Source organism: Heptranchias perlo, chromosome 30 (assembly GCF_035084215.1).
Source record: "Heptranchias perlo isolate sHepPer1 chromosome 30, sHepPer1.hap1, whole genome shotgun sequence".
Taxonomy (NCBI): Eukaryota; Metazoa; Chordata; class Chondrichthyes; order Hexanchiformes; family Hexanchidae; genus Heptranchias; species Heptranchias perlo.
The window spans coordinates 13360352-13384520 of NC_090354.1; the positions used below are offsets into that span (position 1 = coordinate 13360352).

The following is a 24169-nucleotide window of genomic DNA, read 5'->3' on the forward strand; positions in this document are numbered from 1 at the left end:
GTTGTAGCACAAAATATTTTCAAGCTGAAGGACGCAGAAAAAGTCTAACTAATGGTGTACGCTGCGAGATGCCCTGCTCCGGCAAGATCTGGCCTAAAGTTTCTTGGTTGTCATTGTCTGCTTCAGCACAAGGAACTTCAGGTAGTGTTAAAGACTTGTGTCATTCTCACCTCCTCCAAGTCTTCATTCAAATGATGAAAGATTTAACTCTGTTAGCTTTTCTTCATGGATAATTAATCGAAGAACGATCCTAGTTGCCTTTATTGCATGAGGTACTGCTATCTCAGCTTTGGAAACGCTAGTTTTCTTTTCACAGGTGCTATGGTGCTTAAGTGGGCTGAATGAACCTTTCTTTGTAAAAGCTGAACTTCACCTGGTTCCACTCTTACCTGTCCTTTTTTGGCCAGAGAATCTCCTGCAATGCCTTCTCTTGTCACCCCTGCACTATTACCTCTTGAGTCCCCCAAGTATCTATCCTTGGCCCCCTCCTATTCCTCATCTACATCATCCAAAGACATCAGGTTCTACATGCACACTGGCGACACCCAGCTCTACCTCACAACCAGCTGTATCGACCCCTCCACTGCCTGTGTTGTCACATTGCTTGTCTGACATCTAGTCCTGGAGGTGCTGCAATTTCCTCCAATTAAACATTGGGAAGACTGAAGCCATCGTCATCGCACTCCCACCCCCCTCACCACAAATTCCAATCCCTTGTCACTGATTCCATGCCCCTTCCTGGTCACTGTCTCAGGTTGAACCAGACTGTTCGCAACCTTGGCATCCTATTTGACCGCCTACTTCCATCTACATAACATTGTCCGTCTCTGCCGCTGCCTCAGCTTATGTACTGTTGAAACCCTCAACCATGCTTTTTTTATCTCCAGATTTGACTATTAGAATGCTCTCCTGGCCGGACTCCCATCTTCTACCCTCCATTAACTTGAGCTCATCCAACACTATGCTGCCCATATCCTCATCCACACCAAGTCCCATTCACCCATCACTCCTGTGCTCACTGACTTACATTGTCTTCTGGTCCACCAACATCTCAATTCTAAAATTCTCACCCTCGTGATCAAATCCTTCCATGACCTCACCCCTCCCTACATCTGTAGCATTCTCCAGCCCTCCATGAACTCTGAGTTGCCCCAAATCTGGCCTCTTGGGTATCCCCCACTTCCTTCACCCCACTATTAGCAGTCATGCCTTCAGCCTTCTAGGCCCTAAGCTCTGGAATTCCATTCCTAAACCTCTCTGCCTCTCTACCTCTCTCTCTCCTCCTTTAAGACGTTCCTTAAAACCTATCTCTTTAACCAAGTTCTTAGTCACCTATCCTAATATTTCCTTCCTTGGCTCGGTGTCAATTTTTATCTGATTATGCTCTTGTGAAGCACCTTGGGACATTCTACTACAGTTACAGGCGCTATATAAATGCAAGTTGTTATTGTAACACAAGAAATGCTCAGGTCTGAATGAGCAGTCACAGATATGCCTTTGTCAAACAGTTTAAAACCTATAAACCCACAAGGTGTTGGGCATTTCTTTTCCAAGAGGGGGTTCTTAGTTGTCCTCAAAATAATCCCTTTGACCATTGTTAAACTGAAGATCACATGCAATGCAGCTTCTTGGAATCCATTCCCATGATGCAGACAAGCGAATCCAAGAAGATATTTCAGCAGAATGTGTAGATTATTTGCAGCTATGTTACAGATGAGAATTCAGGGGGTAATTCTCAATTTACTGCAGAGTGTTAAACTGGCTTTGTGGGTTTGGGTGCCCATTATAGAAACCTCTCGATTTTCCTTACCAGTGATTTCAATGGAAAGAACAAAACGGTTTTTATGACAGGCATCCGACCCACAACTTCAGTTTTACCCCCCGAACAGTAAGATAAAAATTATCCCCTCAGTGTCAGAAATAACAATATTTTGTGTGAGGTCCTATATAATGAAAGTATGGGACGGTAAACCTTAATTACCTGACATCTTGTTATAACGCAATATTGAGGGGGGTGGGGGATGGGAATGGGAGGTGCCATCAAGCATAAAACTATCTCTTCCATTCTTAACGTATTTAACATTTCCTTTAGCACAGATCTTCCTTAAATCCCTTGAGCAATGGATTTGTTTTGTCTGTTGCTGTAAAAACATCTCAGTTCCTTCAGCACACTGCAATTCAGGAAATGCAATGTAAAACTATCCTGACTAGTAAAGAGTAATTGTGGCACACCTGTACCAGCACAGTTACTGCTTACATTGGCCACACAGAAGTTGACAGGTATCTAGGCAATGCAGCTGGCTTAATAAACATTACAGGAACTGGGACTGGACTCAAAAGATTTTGTACAAATAGCAGGAAATTAAAACAACAGCTGACAAAATACTATTTCTATATTAAAACCATCAGTTGTATTTCATTTCATTTGAATTTGATGTGTGAATCTATTTTAAAGATGGTAAAGATAAGCAACACATAAGATATACAAAGCAAAATGTTCCAGTTAGCCATTTGAGGTTTATTCTCAAATACCCCAATTTAGCCCATTTTAGAACATTCATTTTTGTAGATGGCTGCTCTCTTAATGCAATAGTGACGCACAGTCCTAGATGAACAAAATGCCCCTCTACTCAGTGTAAAACGTCACTCTGAAAGCTTCCTGGTCGACAGACATCTGTGACTGGAATCAAAACAACTAAATATGAAGGTGCAGCTAAAGCTTTGGAATGATGGGGAAGAGAGACAGCTCACTTCAAATGGTCTAAAAAAGATATATCTTAATATTCAGTAGCTGGGTATTAGCCCTGCTTATCGCTCTCTGACTCTGTCTTTGATTCCTGATGGTCAAGTGCGTGGATGTGAGGACAGGTGGGCAGTTAAAATCACTCAGGCGACTTACGTATCTACATCCCGCACCAATCCTACCGTCTTCAATTTTAACCTGCTCTTCCGGGCAGGCAGCAAGGACGCCAGCTTGAAGCTGGCAGAGTAGCTCTTTAAATATGCAGATTGGGGCTTGATGACGTCATCGGGCCCCAACTCCAATTTTAACTGTGACCTGAGCAGAGAAGCCGTTGTGGCTTTTCTGTCAGGTGAAGACAGCGGCAATAGGATCCGGGACCAGAAGAGAACCAAACAGGTAGGTTCTTTTATTTTCCTCGTGGGGCTGTGAGGAGCATGAGTGTTCCTTCGGGCCTCTCCTGCCTCGGGCTCCCCCACTTCCCTCCCGAAATCCTCTCCCTGAGCCTTACCTTGTTGCTGGTGACCATTCCTTTGTGACTTGCCTCCAGAGGCAGTTCGCCCGTTGCCAGCGTTCCTATTTGGGCCACCTGTCTCACGGCAGCAGGAGTTGGGGGTCGGGGGGGGGGGGGTGGGGGGAGGAGAACAGGAGGGGGACTGATAGCGGGCTGCCAACGGTCCTCAGAAGAGCTGTGGAGTTGGGAAGAGCACTCGTGCTCCTCCTGGCTCCATATCAAGCTGTAAAATAAAAATGTTCCCATGTTGGTGGAGACCCCTTTGCTAGGCTGCATCCATGCCCAGAAAACCTGAGCGGAGCAGGCCCAGCCTGGGGGAGGTGGGACCAGTACAAATTGGACGGTCTGCATCTGGGCAGGACTGGAACCAATGTCCTAGGGGGAGTGTTTGCTAGTGCTGTTGGGGAGGGTTTAAACTAATGTGGCAGGGGGATGGGAACCGATGCAGGAAGTCAGTGGGAAATAAAGTGGTGACAGAAACAAAAGGCAGTAAGGGAGAGTGTACAGAACATGACCGGACAGATGGTCTGAGAAAGCAGGACAAAGACCAAGGGAAGACTAGATTAAACTGCATTTATTTCAATGCAAGAAGTCTGATGGGCAAGGCAGATGAACTCAGGGCATGGATGGGTACATGGGACTGGGATGTTATAGCTATTACTGAAACATGGCTAAGGGAGGGGCAGGACTGGCAGCTCAATGTTCCAGGGTACAGATGCTATAGGAAAGATAGAGCAGGAGGTAAGAGAGGAGGGGGAGTTGCGTTCTTGATTAGGGAGAACATCACGGCAGTAGTGAGAGGGGATATATCCGAGGGTTCGCCCACTGAGTCCATATGGGTAGAACTGAAAAATAAGAAGGGAGAGATCACTTTGATAGGATTGTACTACAGACCCCCAAATAGTCAACGGGAAATTGAGGAGCAAATATGTAAGGAGATTACAGACAGCTGCAAGAAAAATAGGGTGGTAATAGTAGGGGACTTTAACTTTCCCAACATTGACTGGGACAGCCATAGCATTAGGGGCTTGGATGGAGAGAAATTTGTTGAGTGTATTCAGGAGGAATTTCTCATTCAGTATGTGGATGGTCCGACTAGAGAGGGGGCAAAACTTGACCTCCTCTTGGGAAATAAGGAAGGGCAGGTGACAGAAGTGTTAGTGAGGGATCACTTTGGGACCAGTGATCATAATTCCATTAGTTTTAAGATAGCTATGGAGAAGGATAGGTCTGGCCCAAAAGTTAAAATTCTAAATTGGGGAAAGGCCAATTTTGATGGTATTAGACAGGAACTTTCAAAAGTTGATTGGGAGAGTCTGTTGGCAGGCAAAGGGACGTCTGGTAAGTGGGAGGCTTTCAAAAGTGTGTTAACCAGGGTTCAGGGTAAGCACATTCCTTATAAAGTGAAGGGCAAGGCTGGTAGAAGTAGGGAACCTTGGATGACTCGGGAGATTGAGGCACTAGTCAAAAATAAGAAGGAGGCATATGACATGCATAGGCAGCTGGGATCAAGTGGATCCCTTGAAGAGTATAGAGATTGCCGGAGTAGAGTTAAGAGAGAAATCAGGAGGGCAAAAAGGGGATATGAGATTGCTTTGGCAGATCAGGCAAAGGTGAATCCAAAGAGCTTCTACAAATACATAAAGGGCAAAAGGGTAACTAGGGAGAGAGTAGGGCCTCTTAAGGATCAACAAGGTCATCTATGTGCGGAACCACAAGAGATGGGTGAGATCCTGAATGAATATTTCACATCGGTATTTACGGTTGAGAAAGGCATGGATGTTAGGGAACTTGGGGAAATAAATAGTGATGTCTTGAGGAGTGTACATATTACAGAGAGGGAGGTGCTGGAAGTCTTAACGCGCATCAAGGTAGATAAATCTCCGGGACCTGATGAAATGTATCCCAGGACGTTATGGGAGGTTAGGGAGGAAATTGCGGGTCCCCTCGCAGAGATATTTGAATCATCCACCGCTACAGGTGAGGTGCCTGAAGATTGGAGGGTAGCAAATGTTGTGCCTTTGTTTAAGAAGGGCGGCAGGGAAAAGCCTGGGAACTACAGACCAGTGAGCCTGACATCTGTAGTGGGTAAGTTGTTAGAGGGTATTCTGAGGGACAGGATCTACAGGCATTTGGAGAGGCAGGGACTAATTAGGAACAGTCAGCATGGTTTTGTGAGAGGAAAATCATGTCTCACAAATTTGATTGAGTTTTTTGAAGGGGTAACCAAGAAGATAGATGAGGGCTGTGCAGTAGACGTGGTCTACATGGACTTCAGCAAAGCATTTGACAAGGTACCGCATGGTAGGTTGTTACATAAGGTTAAATCTCATGGGATCCAAGGTGAGGTAGCCAATTGGATACAAAATTGGCTTGACGACAGAAGACAGAGGGTGGTTGTCGAGGGTTGTTTTTCAAACTGGATGCCTGTGTCCAGCGGTGTGCCTCAGGGATCGGTGCTGGGTCCGCTGTTATTTGTTATTTATATTAATGATTTGGATGAGAATTTAGGAGGCATGGTTAGTAAGTTTGCAGATGACACCAAGATTGGTGGCATTGTGGACAGTGAAGAAGGTTATCTAGGATTGCAACGGGATCTTGATAAATTGGGCCAGTGGGCCGATGAATGGCAGATGGAGTTTAATTTAGATAAATGTGAGGTGATGCATTTTGGTAGATCGAATCGGGCCAGGACCTACTCCGTTAATGGTAGGGCGTTGGGGAGAGTTATAGAACAAAGAGATCTAGGAGTACAGATTCATAGCTCCTTGAAAGTGGAGTCACAGGTGGATAGGGTGGTGAAGAAGGCATTCAGCATGCTTGGTTTCATTGGTCAGAACATTGAATGCAGGAGTTGGGATGTCTTGTTGAAGTTGTACAGGGCATTGGTGAGGCCACACTTGGAGTACTGTGTACAGTTCTGGTCACCCTATTATAGAAAGGATATTATTAAACTAGAAAGAGTGCAGAAAAGATTTACTAGGATGCTACCGGGACTTGATGGTTTGACTTACAGGGAGAGGTTAGACAGACTGGGACTTTATTCCCTGGAGAGTAGGAGGTTAAGGGGTGATCTTATAGAAGTCTATAAAATAATGAGGGGCATAGATAAGGTCGATAGTAAAAATCTTTTCCCAAAGGTAGGGGAGTCTATAACGAGGGGGCACAGATTTAAGGTGAGAGGGGAGAGATACAAAAGGATCCAGAGGGGCAATTTTTTCACTCAAAGGGTGGTGAGTGTCTGGAACGAGCTGCCAGAGGCAGTAGTAGAGGCGGGTACAATTTTGTCTTTTAAAAAGCATTTGGACAGTTACATGGGGAAGATGGGTATCGAGGGATATGGGCCAAGTGCAGGCAATTGGGACTAGCTTAGTGGTATAAACTGGGCGACATGGACATGTTGGGCCGAAGGGCCTGTTTCCATGTTGTAACTTCTATGATTCTATGATTCTATAATAACTGTCTTTCTGCTGTGAAGGAAAAAGCATTGGAAGAATCATAGAATCATACAGCACAGAAGGAGGCCATTCAGCCCATCGTGCCTGTGCCGGTTATTTGAAAGAGCTATCCATTTAGTCCCATTCCCCTGCTTTTTCCCTATAGCCCAGCAAATTGTTCTTTTTCAAGTAAATATCCAAATTCCCTTTTGAAGGTCACCATTGAATCTGCTTTCACCGCCCTTTCAGGTAGTGCATTGCAGATCATAATAACTTGCTGCGTTAAAAAAAAGCCCAAACTGTAACACATACTCAAAATAATAAGGAGTCTTTGGACCTAGTTTTTAAATTTACAGATTATAAATAACACCGATCCGATATCGCCTGCTTTACGTCACCATGAGTAGTTGCCCCTTCCTCTTGTATCTCTGCTGTGGATAAAAAAAAGTTAACTGTCAGCAAACTTCACAGCTTTAGAGCAGCCCACTTGATTTAGTGTGTACTTGTAACCTTGCTAGTGGTTGGTTGTGGCGAGACAGGAGGCTGCTATCACTGGGTTCCCATGGCCTAATGCCCCTCATTTTGTTCATTTCCATGCAAAGCCAGCTTCCCTGTCTGAGAAGACACCACATTATAAAAAGCACAAATTAATCAGCCTCTGCATTCTGCCAAGCTATTCATGGAAAAAATTTGTTTAAAAAATTCTTGACCTACTGGTTATATTATTGTATTTATTTGTGCCAGATATTTCATCCTTTCCTTTAAGGCTACAACGTTCAAACTACAGTATCTCACCATAAAAAGTAAATACAGCTCTATTCATCACAGTCTGTTCTACAGTAAATTATTTGTTCCATTGTCTTTTCTCTGCCATAAAATCTCACTCCCGGCAAAGTTTTGACTTCAGTAATTGTAAAGTTGATGCATCTTAAATACTTGAAGGGACTAATTGGATAGCTCTGTCAAAGAGCCGGCACAGGCACGATGGGCCAAATGGCCTCCTCCTGTGCTGTACCTTCTATGATATTATGATGATACCTTTCTCATACCAGGAAGAGCCGGTGACAATGACCCTTTAAATAATAAGCGTTGAAAATTTTGATGATATTCCCACTAAATACATAGTTCACATCAACTTTGGATTCTTTAATGATTGTTAGTTTTACAAAAGGCACATGAACATCCAAAAAGAAAGGGTGGGAAAAGCCCATCAAGCCCATCCCATTCAAAGATGGTGCAACCGTCACTGACCCAGAACGTCACTGACCCAGAACGTCACTGACCCAGAACGTGACTGACCCAGAACGTGACTGACCCAGAACGTGACTGACCCAGCCCCTAACCACACACTCTCCTGAGAGAAGCAAAAAACAGAGAGAAAAAAAAGCCTGCAGCCAATTCAGTGAAGCCTCTGGGAAATTCCCCTCCGACACCCACGCGTTCAAGCAAACCTCAGGAGATCATGGGGTCGAAGTTCGACTTGGGAGGGGAAGAGCAAAATGGGCGGAATTGCATTGACCGCCTGTTAGATGCCCCGTCTGATATTCACTTCAATTGACTTCAATGTTATTCATTTATATAGACCACCTTTTCTGATGCAATTTTTGACATAGTTATAATGCCGTTTTGTGTAATGAAAATTCCTTGAGTTTTGACAAAAGGTCATCGACCTGAAACTCTCTTTCTTGCTTCACAGTTGCTGCCTGACCTGCTGAGTGTTTCCAGCATTTTATGTTTTCATTCTTAAAAAAATCCTTTTTGATTTGTTGTGTAATTACAGAAATGTTTCTTAAGCTGTACGGTGTAGATGTGAGTGCTATATTTTTCTTCCAGAATGTTCTTTGCAAAGAATAAACAGATCTCGCAGCAGAGAAAAAAAAACCTTCTTTATGTCTCAAGAAAGATTGTCCCCCATGAATGGTGTTCATCCTCCTAACAATTACTATAAATTCCTATTAATCAACACTACCAAAGAAACAAATTAACTGGTCTTATTGCTGTCTGTGTGCAAGTTGACTGCTATGTTTGCCTAAATAACAGTGACTGCACCTGAAAGGTAATTCATTGGTTCTGAAGCACTTTGGTCATCCTGAAGGTGGGAAAGGTACTACATGTAAATTATTTTCTTTACCTCTACACATGTGGTAGATTATGTTACAAGCCCCGTGCACAAACATGTGATAAATGTAACCAATAAACCTTAGGAAATGTGATTTCATATAATTTCATCATTGATAGCTTTGGCAGTCAAATTATCTTCTGTTATCCTCCAGATGTCTACCATCATTGCCCTCTTGACAGATTTGCCCCATAGTGTCACCGTGTCTTGCAGTAAGCAACAGGAAACAAAAAAATAAACTGAAAGCAAAACACTGCAGATACTGGAAATCTGAAACAACCGAAAATATTGGAAACACTCAACAGATCGGTCAGCATCTGTGGAGAGAGCAGATGAATAAACATTTCAAATGTAGACCCTTTGTCTAATGGAGGGTCTACACCTGAAACTTGAATTCACCTGTTCTCTTCAAAGATACTGACTGACCTCAGAGTGTATCCAAAAAAGATTTTTAAACCTGCATTGGCCTGTGTTGTGATCCGTCCCTTATAAAATTTAAACAATGAAAATGTACAAACAAAGAAACAAATCTGCACTCTGCAATTATAAGATCCCTCCTATGTTCAAGTTTATGTTTTTTTTCTCAATTGAGCAGGCTAAACGAAGGGCCAAGGTTTATAGTTTAGGACACCAAGGAGAGAAGATGAGATGGATCTAGAATTAGTGGCTAGATGACACATTAGCGACCAAAGGAAATATATCCCAAGGTCACAAATGTCCCACAGGGAGGTATCTCACCCAGCTACCAGTCACATCACTTTCCTGAAAATCTTTCTTTGTTGAGAATTTACATGGATACATTAATGCAAAAATAAAGTGCAACTCTAGAATGGCGTAAACTTTGCCTGCCACTGAGTCACAGAACAAAACACAGAATGAGCCTATGCAAAGTTATATAGTCTCCACACTTTCCGGGGCCGGAGAGTGTGGAAAGCTTGATTTCTGACCAGGGAGGGAGGGGTCAAGAATTTGGGACAGGACCTGGTTACACCTGGATCCATCTCAACTAAGAAGGCCAGAAAAATTCTGGTGGGCACCAGACAAGTCTTCCATCATCAAGGAGACAAATCCAGAGGAGTTTCCAGGCTACACTGGGATTTCTGAATTTGGTAGGCCTTTGTGGAAGTCTTGCCAGCTGAGAGCTGGCACAAATTCTGTTGGGGCGCTTAGAGGTCATTCTCCATCCGTCTGTTTTAATCTCTGCAAGCTGAAGAGGGCAGAACCTACCTGCATTTATTTGGCTCGTCAATGGCCTCTTCATATCGCTGTTTTGATTTTCCGCGCTACTGTTGGGGCAGATGCCTCTGATGCGTCCTTACAGGCGCCAGCGGCTCATTTACCTGGACTGTGGTAATGCTCCCATCCCTGGCATTAGGGGCAGGTTCAGCGTCTGTCACTATGGTCAGGTAGGAGTCCAACCCTGCTGTATTTACACCGGTGTGGCTGGGACCTTGGAATCTTGAAGCCAAAGAATTTAACCCATAATCTTTAAATGATACATACATCTACAACGTTGCTCATTTTACCAGTGACTAGAATACTATCCTTCGCTGTAATAACAGTAGCAGCAGAAAATTACAATAACTCTTTGATTGAAAAAATATTCCTTTCTGCAGAAATAGTTCTGAGATTTTTGTAAGGATCTGTTGTTTCTAAGAGTGGGAAAATTATTGTTTCAAGCTAACTTTCACTCTCTGTCGTAAAATCTAAACTATTTCCAAACAAATGCTGCCGCGAGTAACTAGCGTCCAAACACTTAACCTGTTCATCTGAAATTCCTCTCTTCACTGTCTTACTGACTTTAAATCCCATTTAAAGAAAGTGTGTTAACATGTCGGCTCAAAAAGGAATTGAAGCTGCATGTGTTAAATGTTTCTACGTTAGTATCCCATGCCAGAATTTCATTGCTCTTGTTAATCCTGCGTGAGTACCTTGAACAGGGGGTGGCCATACTGACATTTTCTTTAATTATTTCTCCCTACCTTTGCTGAATATATGCACTCCACTCTGGACATAATTCATAAGTAATTCTGCTGCACCATTGAAAGTCTGTTAAAAAAAAGACCACCCAGGTGAATAGTGTATTCATAGCTTGATAATGGTAGGTTGCTGGCATACATCAAACTATTTTTTTTATCATTTCCACTCAAACACATTAAGTAATAACATCCTTTTTAGAAGTGAATGCAGTTTAAACTTGGGTGGGTCCTTCCGTTACTAGTGAAATCAGTATAGTCTTTGCTTTATGATGCTGTCTGCCAAGTGATGGTATACGTTTTCACTGGTTTGACATTCCAATGAAAAGAAAACACAAACAGGAGCTCCTTCAACAGTCAGTCTTTTTATGATTTCCCCATCTACATTTCTAATAACCTCAATTTCTTTTAAATGAATAATTCTTTAGCCATAATTGTTCTTATATTCCAGACGTGCTAGCATTGAAGCCCACCATTAAACCCTTAAAAATGTCACTTTTCCAACAGCACAGAAGTTGCAGACTGAGAATAAATCAGAACAAACGCAAAGCTGGATTCTTGGAAATAAGACTCATTGTAGCCTTGATGCAGTTACATTTATAGCCATTATATATTTAAAAAAAAAACAATATTTGAATTAATTTTCATCATTTCTCCTCTCGGGAAGCTTTCTCTGTCCAAGATAACACAACTGACCAGATATATCAGAGGTCTGCAATTTTTTGAATTGAGAAAACCAGGTGAGGTCTCATAGTACAGGATAACACCCATGTTGAAAAGATTAGGATGAGGTTAATCAAGAAATGTTGCCCTGAACTTAGACTGCAGTTGCCCAGAGAAATCTCCCTTCAAGATTCCTTCCTAATGTGGAAGTTTTTGGCCCCTTCCCTATGGCTTCTTCATGATGGCAGGGCTGAGTTCAAGAATTCACTATGTTGATGCTGCCGTATAAATTGGGATGTAAATAAGAGAATCACAAAGTGATTCATTCTGAGTTTTCATCTCATTCCCATGTGGAATTGGCTGGCACCATTCACTGACACTCCCACCAACCCCCGACTTCTCTGCGGCATGAAACTCAACACGTGGAGAATTACAGATGTAAACATGTGATCCGCCTTTCCATAGTAGGACTTTTTACAAAAAGGTGCCTGCTTTTAAAGGGGCAGGGTCTCTTGTTGAAAAAATGCTTGTCACACTTTTACTGTTTGGGCAAAGATGTGAGCTGGGAAACCCACTCATCCTTCCATCACAGTGTAGTCAAGCGCAAGTGATATGATGATGCATTTCAATGCAACTTATATTGCTCCATTATATACTTTCAAACAAGCAACAAGAGGGTTGCAGAATATTACACACAATGCTCCTTTATCACAAATTTCAGGACATCGCATTTCCACCATTCAACCTTTTCCACCATTGACAAAACATTGGTACATATTGCAGAAATGGCTTGTGAATTTCTGCTTGCAAACTAAAAATTCCCATGTGATCATGGGGAAAAGATTCAATGTCATTAAACATGACATTCATAGCAACTATCTCGGACATGATCTTCCGAACAATCTAAATTATATCTTTGAAACTGTCAAAAAAAAATTAGACTGCCCAGCCATTCTTGGGTTTGATACCCAACCTAATTACATGTCATGATGGAAGAGTTAATACTTGAAAGTGGAGTCACAGGTGGATAGGGTGGTGAAGAAGGCATTCAGCATGCTTGGTTTCATTGGTCAGAACATTGAATGCAGGAGTTGGGATGTCTTGTTGAAGTTGTACAGGGCATTGGTGAGGCCACACTTGGAGTACTGTGTACAGTTCTGGTCACCCTATTATAGAAAGGATATTATTAAACTAGAAAGAGTGCAGAAAAGATTTACTAGGATGCTACCGGGACTTGATGGTTTGACTTACAGGGAGAGGTTAGACAGACTGGGACTTTATTCCCTGGAGAGTAGGAGGTTAAGGGGTGATCTTATAGAAGTCTATAAAATAATGAGGGGCATAGATAAGGTCGATAGTCAAAATCTTTTCCCAAAGGTAGGGGAGTCTATAACGAGGGGGCACAGATTTAAGGTGAGAGGGGAGAGATACAAAAGGATCCAGAGGGGCAATTTTTTCACTCAAAGGGTGGTGAGTGTCTGGAACGAGCTGCCAGAGGCAGTAGTAGAGGCGGGTACAATTTTGTCTTTTAAAAAGCATTTGGACAGTTACATGGGGAAGATGGGTATCGAGGGATATGGGCCAAGTGCAGGCAATTGGGACTAGCTTAGTGGTATAAACTGGGCGACATGGACATGTTGGGCCGAAGGGCCTGTTTCCATGTTGTAACTTCTATGATTCTATGATTCTATGATTCTATGAGATGGCCCGAATGGCTTTTTCTCATCATTGACTTTTTATATACTCATATGAATTGGTCCCTGTATACATATTGGGATTTCTGGCTTGCAAACAATAAATTCCTCTCTCTAATACTACTTTAAATGGCTTAATCTTAAATGCATAAAAATATGTTCCTTGTTTAAATTCTGTTTGTTTCTAATAAAACGTCCTTTTTTAAGTCTGATGGCGTCATGGGGTTGATTCTAATCAGTGTTCAGCTGTGCTAAATTGGCATAAGTTATTAAAACTGTGAGTTGTGGAGACACCAGTTAAAGACAGCTGAATGTTGATTAGAATCAGGGCCCCAAGGTCCTCAAACTGCAAAACCACAGAGAGCTCAGATATAGGTCACTTAGCTTCATAAAGTCCCACGTGAGAGCCACCTCAACATTTACTTAGATCTTCTGACTAAAACGTCTATGTGATATAACTCTGTAATTGACCAATAGAACAGCTATGCACAATGGTCTACTTTCTTACCAGTGCTCTGTGTTGAAAAAAAAGTCTAATACCCGCATTCCCTCATAAGATTCAGAACCTCCCAATGGCTCAGTTGGTAAAAGCAACATACGAGTGTACGATACTAGATGAGAAGGTTCAAGGCTCATTACCAGATCATTATTGAGTCAACTGACCCCACTTGGCGCAGTGATAGAGGCGCTACGTTTTGCCTCAGCACTCCTAAGCTGCGAAATAGGAGGGGAAAAAAATCAACCAGGCTGATCATCAGTATTGTCGTCTTATGTTATACTATAGTTAGGGTTCCTAATAATCCAGCATTGAAAATTAAAGGAATAATAACTATATCTAATGTGGTTATAAACAACTTTATATTCAGCTGATTAGCCTCTGCTTAGATATTCTGTGGGGTAGATTGTAACGTTCAAAAATCTGGCGGTAGCGGATCAGCCACCCATTATACAACCCGCCCAATTCTCCTTTCCATTGATTTTAACGGAAATCAGGCAAGGTACAGAACCTGCTGATCCACTACTGCCGATTTTCCACCAGCATCAAAAGTTAAAATCTACCCCCATTGAGAACATTTCTAAATGCTCATACTGAAACCGATACAGCCCGCGCTCCCAATTACTATTCCTGTTCGAAAGTCCACACGTGTCATCGTTTGGCTGGGTTTGACTGTGATGACTCCCATTGTCGAGCTGTCGGCCGGCACTCACTGTCTAGGCTGGTGCATGAAGAATAGCCACTTCAGTGAGGTATCAGTGGATGCCAAGGTCCATGCAACCACACCACAGCAAAACTCAAAAAGCTTCAGGAGTAAAGGGGAGGAAATTGGATGGGGAACCTCACCCCAACAAAAAATAGGATTCTGTAGTTTCAATATGAACTAACAACATACTGTTTGAGAAATCAGATTGATGGCTTTAGGCCAAAATTTTATTTCGACACACCTGCAGCTACCTGCAGTAACACTGCACTTCAAACATTCCTCTAGGCTAGCATGCTAGAATCATGTCACTACTAATCCCAGTTGTTTCAGGCTCTGATTCTAGTTATACTAAAAGTATGTTATTGTCTTGTTATTCCATCAAGCTTAATTCCCCAAAAGCTAGGAAGAGAGCGTTACTTAAGTTCTGCTCTGGGTGGCATTGGGGTGTAGATGCTCTGACGGTTGAAATTTGAACTTTTAAGAAGCATATTTTTAACAATTGTCTTTATTTATTTTAGTTAATACATAAACTCATGTACAAAGAGACATTTCAAAGCACTTTACAGGGTCGAGAAAAAAAAGTAGACTCCAAACAGGAAGGAAAAGGGGAAAATATGACAGGATATCGATGGCCCAGTCAGACAAGTGTTTTTAGGAGGCTTTTCAATGCAGAAAGGCAAGGTAGATGCATTTGGGGAAGGACTTCCAAAGGGCACTGGCTAAAAGAGGACCCACCGATGGTAGCAAGGAACTGGTGCTGGCATGAGCCAACAAGAATGCTTTGGATTTGCTAACATTCAGCTGTAGAAAACTTCAGCATATCTGGGTCTTAATATCGACCTGGAGAGGCGGCGCCTGAGAGATGATCCAATGGAGAGAGAGTGAATGGGAATGGGAAATGTGGAATATTCCTGCAGATTAATGTAGGGGAGAGCAGCACAGGGAAACACAGGGTCAAACTAGTCAAAGGGGCAACCAGAGGACTGAGAGCAGGAAGATCACAACAACTCGCGGCCTCCGAAAACATTTCTTCTCATCTCACCTCTGGTTCTTTCACCAATCCGTGTCCTCTGGTCACCGCCCCTCCTGCATCTGGAATGCACTGCCTGAAAGGGCGGTGGAAGCAGATTCAATAGTAACTTTCAAAAAGGGGAATTGGATATTTACGTTAAAAGGAGAAAAAAGCGCAGGACTATGGAGAAAGAGCAGGTCGGTAGGACTAATCGGATTGTTCTTTCAAAGACCCGGCACAGGCACGATGGGCCAAACGTCCTCCTTCCGTGCTGTGTCATTCTATGAATACATAGAATGTACAGCAAAGAAACAGGTCATTCAGCCCAACAGGTCCATGCCGGTGTTTATGCTCCACACGAGCCTCCTCCCTCCCTAATTCATCTAACCCTATCAGCATATTCTTCTATTCCTTTCTCCCTCATGTGTTTATCTAGCTTCCCCATAAATGCATCTATGCTAATCGCCTTAACTACTCCTTGTGGTAGAGAGTTCCACATTCTAACCACTCTGGGTAAAGAAGTTTCTCCTGAATTCCCTATTGGATTTATTAGTGACTATCTTATATTTATGGCCCCTAGTTCTGGTCTTCCCCGCAAGTGGAAACATTTACTCCATATCTATCCTATCAAACCCTTTCATAATCTTAAAGACCTCGATCAGGTCACCCCTCAGTCTTCTCTTTTCTAAAGAAAAGAGCCGCAGCCTGCTCAACCTTTCCTGGTAGGTATAACCTCTCAGTTCTGGTACCAGCCTAGTAAATCTTTTTTGCACCTTCTCCAGTGCTTCTATATTTTTTTAAAAATACAGAGTCCAGAACTGTTCACAGTACTCCAAGTGTGGTCTAACCAAGGTTGTATACAAGTTTGACATAACTTCTCTGCTTTTCAATTCTATCCCTCTAGAAATGCACCCTGGTGCTTGGTTTGCTTTTTAATGGCCTTATTAACCTGCGTTAAGAGTAGAGGCATGTGGAGAGTGAAACAACAGTCTTGAGATTGATGGAGGAGGGGAAAAGGTTTGTTGTTATCGGCATATATGTAGTGATGCAGATAATTAATGTTCTAGCATGCTGCATCCATGGAGGGACAGGACACTGGTTTAAGCCTGCAGTTACTTACATAGCGAGTTCCTGATCTCAGCTGTACCATCAGGTGAAAGGATTAATAAGAGTTTAGGGAAGGGAAGGTACATCAGAGGGGGATTCACCCTGGATTATTTTTATAAACCTCCCAAGAGCCAGTTCATGATTGGCATTCGCCTGGGAACAGGTTGATTGTCTGCCTGTAAAACAAGGTTAAATCTATCATCCAAGGTTCTCATCGGAAAAGGCTAGTACTGTAGAGCCTAGATAGTCTTGCTTCTGAAAATCAGGTAAGACAGTTTATCTGCTTTATTAAATCTAATCATGGCAAAAGTCACTGATGCTTTCCAACTCTGGAAAAAGAAAGACTTCCGTTTAAATAGCGCTTTTCATGACCTCAGGACGTCCCAAAGTGCTTTACAGCCAAGGAAGAACTGTTTTAAATGTAGGAAACACAGCAACCAATTTGCGCACAACAAGCTCCCACAAACAGCAATGATATAAATGACCAGATAATCTGTATTAGTGATGTTGATGAGGGATAAATATTGGACAGGACACTGGGAGAACGCCCCTGCTCTTCTTCAAATAGTGTCATTGGATCTTTTACATCCACCTGAAAGATTTAACATCTCATCCGAAAGACGGCACGTCCGACAGTGCAGCACTCCCTCAGTACTGTGCAGAAGTGTCAGCCTAGATTATGTGCTCAAGTTTCTGGGGCATGATGTTAAATGGGAAAAACAGGTGGGTTGGAGGTGGAAGGGCTGTAAAAATGTTTTAAATGTAAAACCCGCCTCCAACCTGCCCACTTCTGGTTTTCAGGGAGCTGGGATGAGGGGTGGGCAACCAACCCACTCTTAGGAGGTGGGTCGGTCAGTAAAAACTTTCAAGGAGGCTGCAGGCCTCCATTTTGACAGGTTTTTTGTTTTTAACCGCTGGGGGCCAGGATTCCCAGGCCTTCTACTTCACGCCACGTGAGAGGAGATGAAACGGCCCAAAACTACAGGTAAGCGCCTTTATAGCACAGCTTGTGGGCCTAGAGGATCAGGAGTGTTTCCCCCAGACCCAACAAGCCTACCTGCAGCAACCACCCCCACGATCTCTGACACCCCCCACGATCTCCGATCCTTCCCACGATGTCCGACCCCCACGATGACCCCCGATTCCAACCCCTCCAATGACTGAACCCCCCGATGACTCCCGACCCCCCCCATGATCCTTGACCCCCCTGATGAACACCCAAACACCCATCTAACACTTACCTGTCCTCTTCCTTCCTCTTCTCTCATCCGACTGAGGCCAACCTGTCAATCAGTTTGGCCTGTCAGGCGGGAAACCGTTAAAAAAAAAATAAAAGATGTCCTTATGTCAAAATCGTAAGGACATCAGAGAAACCCATACTTTCGGTTACCCCCCGCCCGCTCGATAAAATCATGTCCCTGTAGTGAGTCTTGAACCCACGATCTTCTGACTCAGAGGTGAGAGTGCTATCACTGAGCCAAGGCTCAGTATATACAGCAAATCAATAAAAATAAACAAGAAAATAATGACTGTGCATAAGTTTCTAATATGCAGTCCCAAAGGGCAAAACTCCATGCCAGGAGTGTAAGTTGGTAAAATATACCCTTAGAGTTCATTTGGAAAAAATGCATTTGGGTTGAATTGGGCTGTGGTAGATTAGTAATGAATGTGCTAATACATGTCTATGAAATTCTTTTGTCCACTATTTGAATGAAGGCATTACTTGAGGGCTAATACCTTTGTTAAACACCAGGCAGAGGAATTTCATAAAAATGCATTAACACGATTGTTACTAATATTGCAGGCCAATTACAACCCAAATGTTTCCTTTCCAGTTTAAAACTGAAATACCTCTTTTCTAATAGTAATTACCCATGCATACATACCTCTAATCTCATTATGAAACAGGCCTAATTAGCCATGAGGAGCACTGACCTCAACTAACATAACCACCAGTATAAAGAGGCGCTCCCTACCGCCTCCAAATGTAACCAACTCCAGGACTCTGGGACAAACAAGCTGCCTCTGCTCCTGAACCTGTATAGCTCCCAGTGCAAGCTGCGCGATGGGGCAATAGATTACTCCCACACGCACTGTGCAGGCAGGATGCATTGTAACTTCATAAACTATGAATGGGAGTGCCCACTTTCAGAAAATGGGCATGAATGCACACCAAAATATACAGTGACTTCATAAAATAAAAACATGAATGTACCCTTAATGGTGCAATGGCTTCATAGAATATATTTGATTGTACACCCATTGCAGTAATCATGATTTAGAAAGGCACGGATTAATCAAGGACAGTCAACGTGGATTTGTTAAGGGAAGGTCATATCTAACTAACATGATTGAATTTTTTGAGGAGGTAACAAGGAGGGTCGATGAGGGTAATGCATTTGATGTAGTCTATGTGGATTTTAGCAAGGCTTTTGACAAGGTTTCACATGGCAAACTGGTCAAGAAAGTAGAAGCCCATGGGATCCAAAGGAAAATGGCAAGTTGGATCCAAAATTGGCTCAGTGGCAGGAAGCAAAGGGTAATGGTTGACGGGTGTTTTTGTGACTGTGTTTTCAGTGGGGTTCCATAGGGCTCAGTACCAGGTCCCTTGCTTTTTGTGTTATATATCAATGATTTAGACTTAAATGTAGGGGGCATGATTAAGAAGTTTGCAGATGATACAAAAATTTGCCGTGTGGTTGATAGTGAGGAGGAAAGCTGTAGACTGCAGGAAGATATCAATGGACTGGCCAGGTGAGCAGAAAAGTAGCAAATGGAATTGAATCTGGAGAAGTAAGAGGTAATGCATTTGGGGAGGGCAAACAAGACAAGGGAATACACAATAAATGGGAAGATACTGAGAGGAATAGAGGAACAGGGAGACCTTGGAGTGCATGTCCACAGATCCCTGAGGTAGCAGGATAGGTAGATAAGGTGGCTAAAAAGGCATACGGGATACTTTCCTTTATTAGCCAAGGCAAAAAATATAAGAGCAGGGAGGTTATGCTAGAACTATATAAAACACTAGTTAGGCCACAGCTAGAGTACTGCATACAGCTCTGGTCATCACATTACAGGAAAGATGTGATTGCACTAGAGAGGGTACAGAGGAGATTTACGAGGATGTTGCCAGGACTGGAGAATTTTAGCTATGAGGAAAGATTGGCTAAGCTGGGGTTATTTTCTTTGGAACAGAGGAGGCTGAGAGGAGATTTAATTGAGGTGTATAAAATTATGAGGGGCCTAGATAGAGTTGATAGGAAAGACCTATTTCCCTTAGCAGAGAGGTCAATAACTAGGAGGCACAGATTTAAAGTAATTGGTAGAAGGATTAGAGGAGAGCTGAGGAAAAATATTTTCACCCAGAGGGTGGTGGAGGTCTGGAACTCACTACCTGAAAGGGTGGTAGAGGCAGAAACACTCATCGCATTTAAAAAGTACTTGGATATGCACGTGAAGTGCCGTAACCTTCAAGGCTACGGACCAAGAGCTGGAAAGTGGGATTACTAGATAGCTCTTTTTCGGCCGGCACAGACACGATGGGCCGAATGGCCTCCTTCTGCGCTGTAAATTTCTACAATTCTATGTATAATAGCTTCATAAAATCTATGTATGAATATATATCTATATATATAACAACTTTATAAAATATGAATGTACTTTCTTGAGAATCCAATTTTGAAATGTTTACTGAGAAAGCAACAGGCCTAGAAGAATTAGAATACTACAGTAAAATATAAATAACATCTAAAATACAATAAGAAATAATTAATGGAATGTATGTGGGGCAACACATTCTTGATTATAACATAAGCCAATATAAAGCCCTAGAGAACTGCAATCCTCAGCTCTAAATGTCAAGTAGAAAAATGTGTCCCAAGGGATCAAACAAAGTTTCATTCTTTCCTAACTTTTTCCAACATGCCAATATTGAAGTAGGTGATAACTAAGTAATTTTTATCTTGCCCTTCGGAAAAATTCTCTCATGTATGTTTGTACAGAGCTGCTAGTGATCTCGCAGCAAATGTATTCACTTTGTGCAAGTTTGGTCCATGTAAAGATTGCTTGCAGGAATTTTGTGAGATCATCAGTTCCAAAACTCAACTTGCCGTCAATTTTATGTTGCCTTTTTTTTTGTTTCTATCAAATAGCTTTGTGTCTGAAAATGGATTACAATGCTGGTAAAATTGTAGTTAGGACTATTGCTGGGTTTTTGAAGCTTTCTAAAAAGAAGATTTTTTTTTGATCAGTCAGGTATCTGACATGTATAGAAACCCATCACCGTGTTTAGCAGTCTCCAATTCAAGCAACTGAGAATTCTGCACCCATCTGTAGGGTTTCTGTTTGTCCAATATGGATTGCACACTCTCTCCTCATAGGGACACACCCCACCTATCTAAGTCCGGGAGTGTGAGTGCAGATTGGCAAAACCAAGATAAAGGTACCCCTAAGTGTGCATGGGAGCACTGCACTGAGATCAATTGTAGTGTTCAACTGCGCCCCAGCTGAGATTAGCTAATTCAGCACAGACCAAGGATTGACTTTGACAACTTTGGCTGTATTATTTATTGCCCATCCCTAGTTGCCAAGGGCAATAATAGTCAACCACATAGTGTAGGATTGGAGTCACACGTAGACCGGACCAGCTAGGGGTGACAGGTTCCGTTCCCTGCAGAACATTAGTGAACCAATTGGGTTTTTACGACAATCTGGCAGTTTTTGTGATAATCTTTCTGGTACCAGCCCACAAATTATCACATTTATTGGCCTCCATATTTATGGAGCATGGTTGCAGGGGGGAATCCTGGAAATCCCGGGAATGCGGAGGTCCTGCCGAATTTAACGGGAGGACCTCATTATCAATTTTTTACTCCGTTCCCCATCCCACATCCGGTCAGATTGACCAGCTGACCAGCTGCCTGGCAGGAAAGCCAGCGGTAGAAGGCCGCAGTCGGGGACCGTTCGGTAACCTGGAGAGCTCGGGGATTGATAGGGAGTGTTGGACAGGCAATCGGGAGGGAGGGGGGACCGGGAGAGATCACGGAGCAGAAGTGGGGAGGGGAATGGGGGCCGGTAGTCGGGAGGGATGGGGTCCGGGAGAGATCGCGGGGTAGAAGAGGGGGAGGGGGACCAGCAATCAGGAGGGAGGATTTGCTTGAGGGGCCGGGGGAGCACTCTTGCCTCTCCTGCCTCACAAGCAGTGCTATAAAAAGCACTCACCTGCTTAATCCGGCTGCTCCCATCTTCATTTAGCTGCCGGGTTTCCTGAGCCTTGGGAAACTGGGCCGGCCAGCGTTAAATTTAAATCAGGCTCCCAACTGCACTGTGAGAGCCTGATTTAAATATTATAATGACGTGTCCCGCCTCTCAAAGGTGGGATACAGACACGCCACGCAACCCATCGCAGCAGGTCCGTACGCAGTGGATTAGGGTCGCGAAACGCAATTTAAAATTTTTAAACCCCTCCCCCCCCCAATTGAATTCAACTTCACTATACACCTTTACTCACTAGACCACCGGAGAACCCTCTTGCAATATTTCTATAAAAGCTATGAATAAAACACTTGCTGTTTAGAGACCAAAGCGTACCTGTGAGGTTCTGCAACAACCTACATTTCTGTAGAGCTCAATACATACAGAGAGACATCTCAAAGTACTTTATGTAACAGTGGATAAATGATGGCAACTATGCTGGAGGCTGAATGGGAAGAGGATTAGGAGGGGGCATTAGCATGGTCAAAGAAAAGGAACCTGAAGAGGCTTTTGAAGGTAGGGAGGGAGCTGACAGGGCAGAAATGCTGAGCAATGGAGCTCCAGAGAATGATGCATTACGACTGAAGGTGCAGCTACCAATGGCAGGCAGAAGAAGCAGGGAATGTGAATTGGTCAGAAAGCAGAAGATGCATACAGGGAAATGGGGCTGGAGGAGATCATGGAGGTAGAGTACGGTATGGCCATAGTGGGATTTGAAGTGGAGGACAAGAATCTTAGATTCTTTGGGCCACAGGTAGCCAGTGGGAATTGGCAAGGTCAGGGGTCATGGCGATGTTGGCTTACTGTGTGTAAAAACACAGGCAGTGGCTTTATGAATGACTTGTAGCTTAAGGAGGATCTTGCATCATGATCTTTCAACGTAGTAATTCTTAATAGTAGCAGCTTAGGGAGTTCTAAGCTGTTCACATAATGACATTACTTCCTCACTCTTCTGACCTCCTCACTCAATGACTTTATGACCTTTAGTATCTAAAAATTAACGTTTCAAAATCTGAATGAGAATGTTCGAGCTGACTTTGGAAGAAGTACAATAACTTGTAACAGTTCTGTCTTGTTTGCACATATAACTGGCCTGTTACGAACAAGGGGGATTGAGCACATTGCAATCATTGTTGAGTTCAGTAACTATTCACACACGCAAACGTGAGTGAGCGAGGAAGAGCCCAGAGATCACACTGCAATGGCAACATAATGTTCATCTTTCATGAATTGAATTCTTGTGGGCTGACACTTATGAATTCACACAACAATGGCACTAATAACCTATGGCAACCATGGCTTTCTTGATGCCTGCCCTTTCCAGCACTAAGAAAAATAGATAAATGGCTAAGTTTTAACCTTTTGGATTCACTGCAAAATAAAATTCAGCAAGAAATGAGCTGAATGGAGCTAAGGAGATAGCTGTCCAGATACATACAGTGACCTAATTGCAATTGGTTATCTTTACAAGTATGATCATTTATTTTTAGTCATGAGACAAGGTTACATATTTCTGAAGTTCAAAAAAGAGTCACCTGAATGACAGAAACAAAATCTCATGATTAATTCTTCAACTTATTGGCCATGTATTTATTCTGGTCCCCCTCCTCCTGTTTTTCCAATGATAAATTGCTGCAAGCTGGCAGTTATTAATTAAACTGCTTGAAGAAGTAGTGTACCCACTGATAAGGTCTATGAATGACATGCAGCAGAAAGATGTATAGCATTCCACAGGCCTCATCGTAAGAATAGACCAGAATGCCCTCTGGCATAGCAGAAATTAGACTAAACAGCCAGCGTTCCAGGAATACTGGCTACCTAGTAACCACTCCAAGTCAGGGCCAAAAAATGAAACCCTTTCTCGTGGGATGGAATCAGCGTAATTAAACTTCTACATTCCTTCTGAGGGAAATGCCTTGCCCACTTCGTTCCCACACTGTCTATATGAAGTGGGTGCTAAAACAACAATTTAGTTCCTTAAAACGTTATCAGATTACCAAAGGATTTTCACAGTAGGCCTTAAATGGTGCTGTCACAATAAGCTGCCTGTGCATATATTGTAAAATTTTACTTTGTCATGAATTGTACTCACAATAGAGGAATGTATGGGTCAGCAGAGCAGAATATTGAACTAATAGGATCATATTTTAGGTCCAGCTAGAGTAGATACACAGTCATTAGAAAGTCACATAATAGAAATTGCCGTTTATTTATTAGGGATGGATTGATTCTCCAGCCATTACATCTCTAGCTTTACTAACCAAATGGTCACAACTCTGAGTCCGACCTGCCACAACTGTAGTGGGTTTTATTGGTGTTCAGCTAGCTCACTGAGTGGAATGCTCATTAAAGTAATCCATTTTGCTTATTAAAAGGCCATCATCTGTCAGTCAATTATGGAAAGCTCTATTGCCTTGATACTCGTCCAAATGAGAAACTTCATGGGGGAAAA

At 42.8% G+C, this 24169-nt stretch overlaps 1 long non-coding RNA gene across 1 annotated transcript in view; it reads right to left on the reverse strand.

Moving 5' to 3' along the window:
• The window catches only part of LOC137300141 (uncharacterized), a 44330-nt gene extending 22555 nt beyond the window's left edge, over positions 1-21775 (reverse strand). Inside the window, exon 1 of the long non-coding RNA XR_010958032.1 lies at positions 21685-21775. This is a non-coding gene — a long non-coding RNA (uncharacterized lncRNA). The remainder of the gene's footprint in view (positions 1-21684) is intronic.
• Between the last annotated feature and the right edge of the window lie 2394 nt (positions 21776-24169).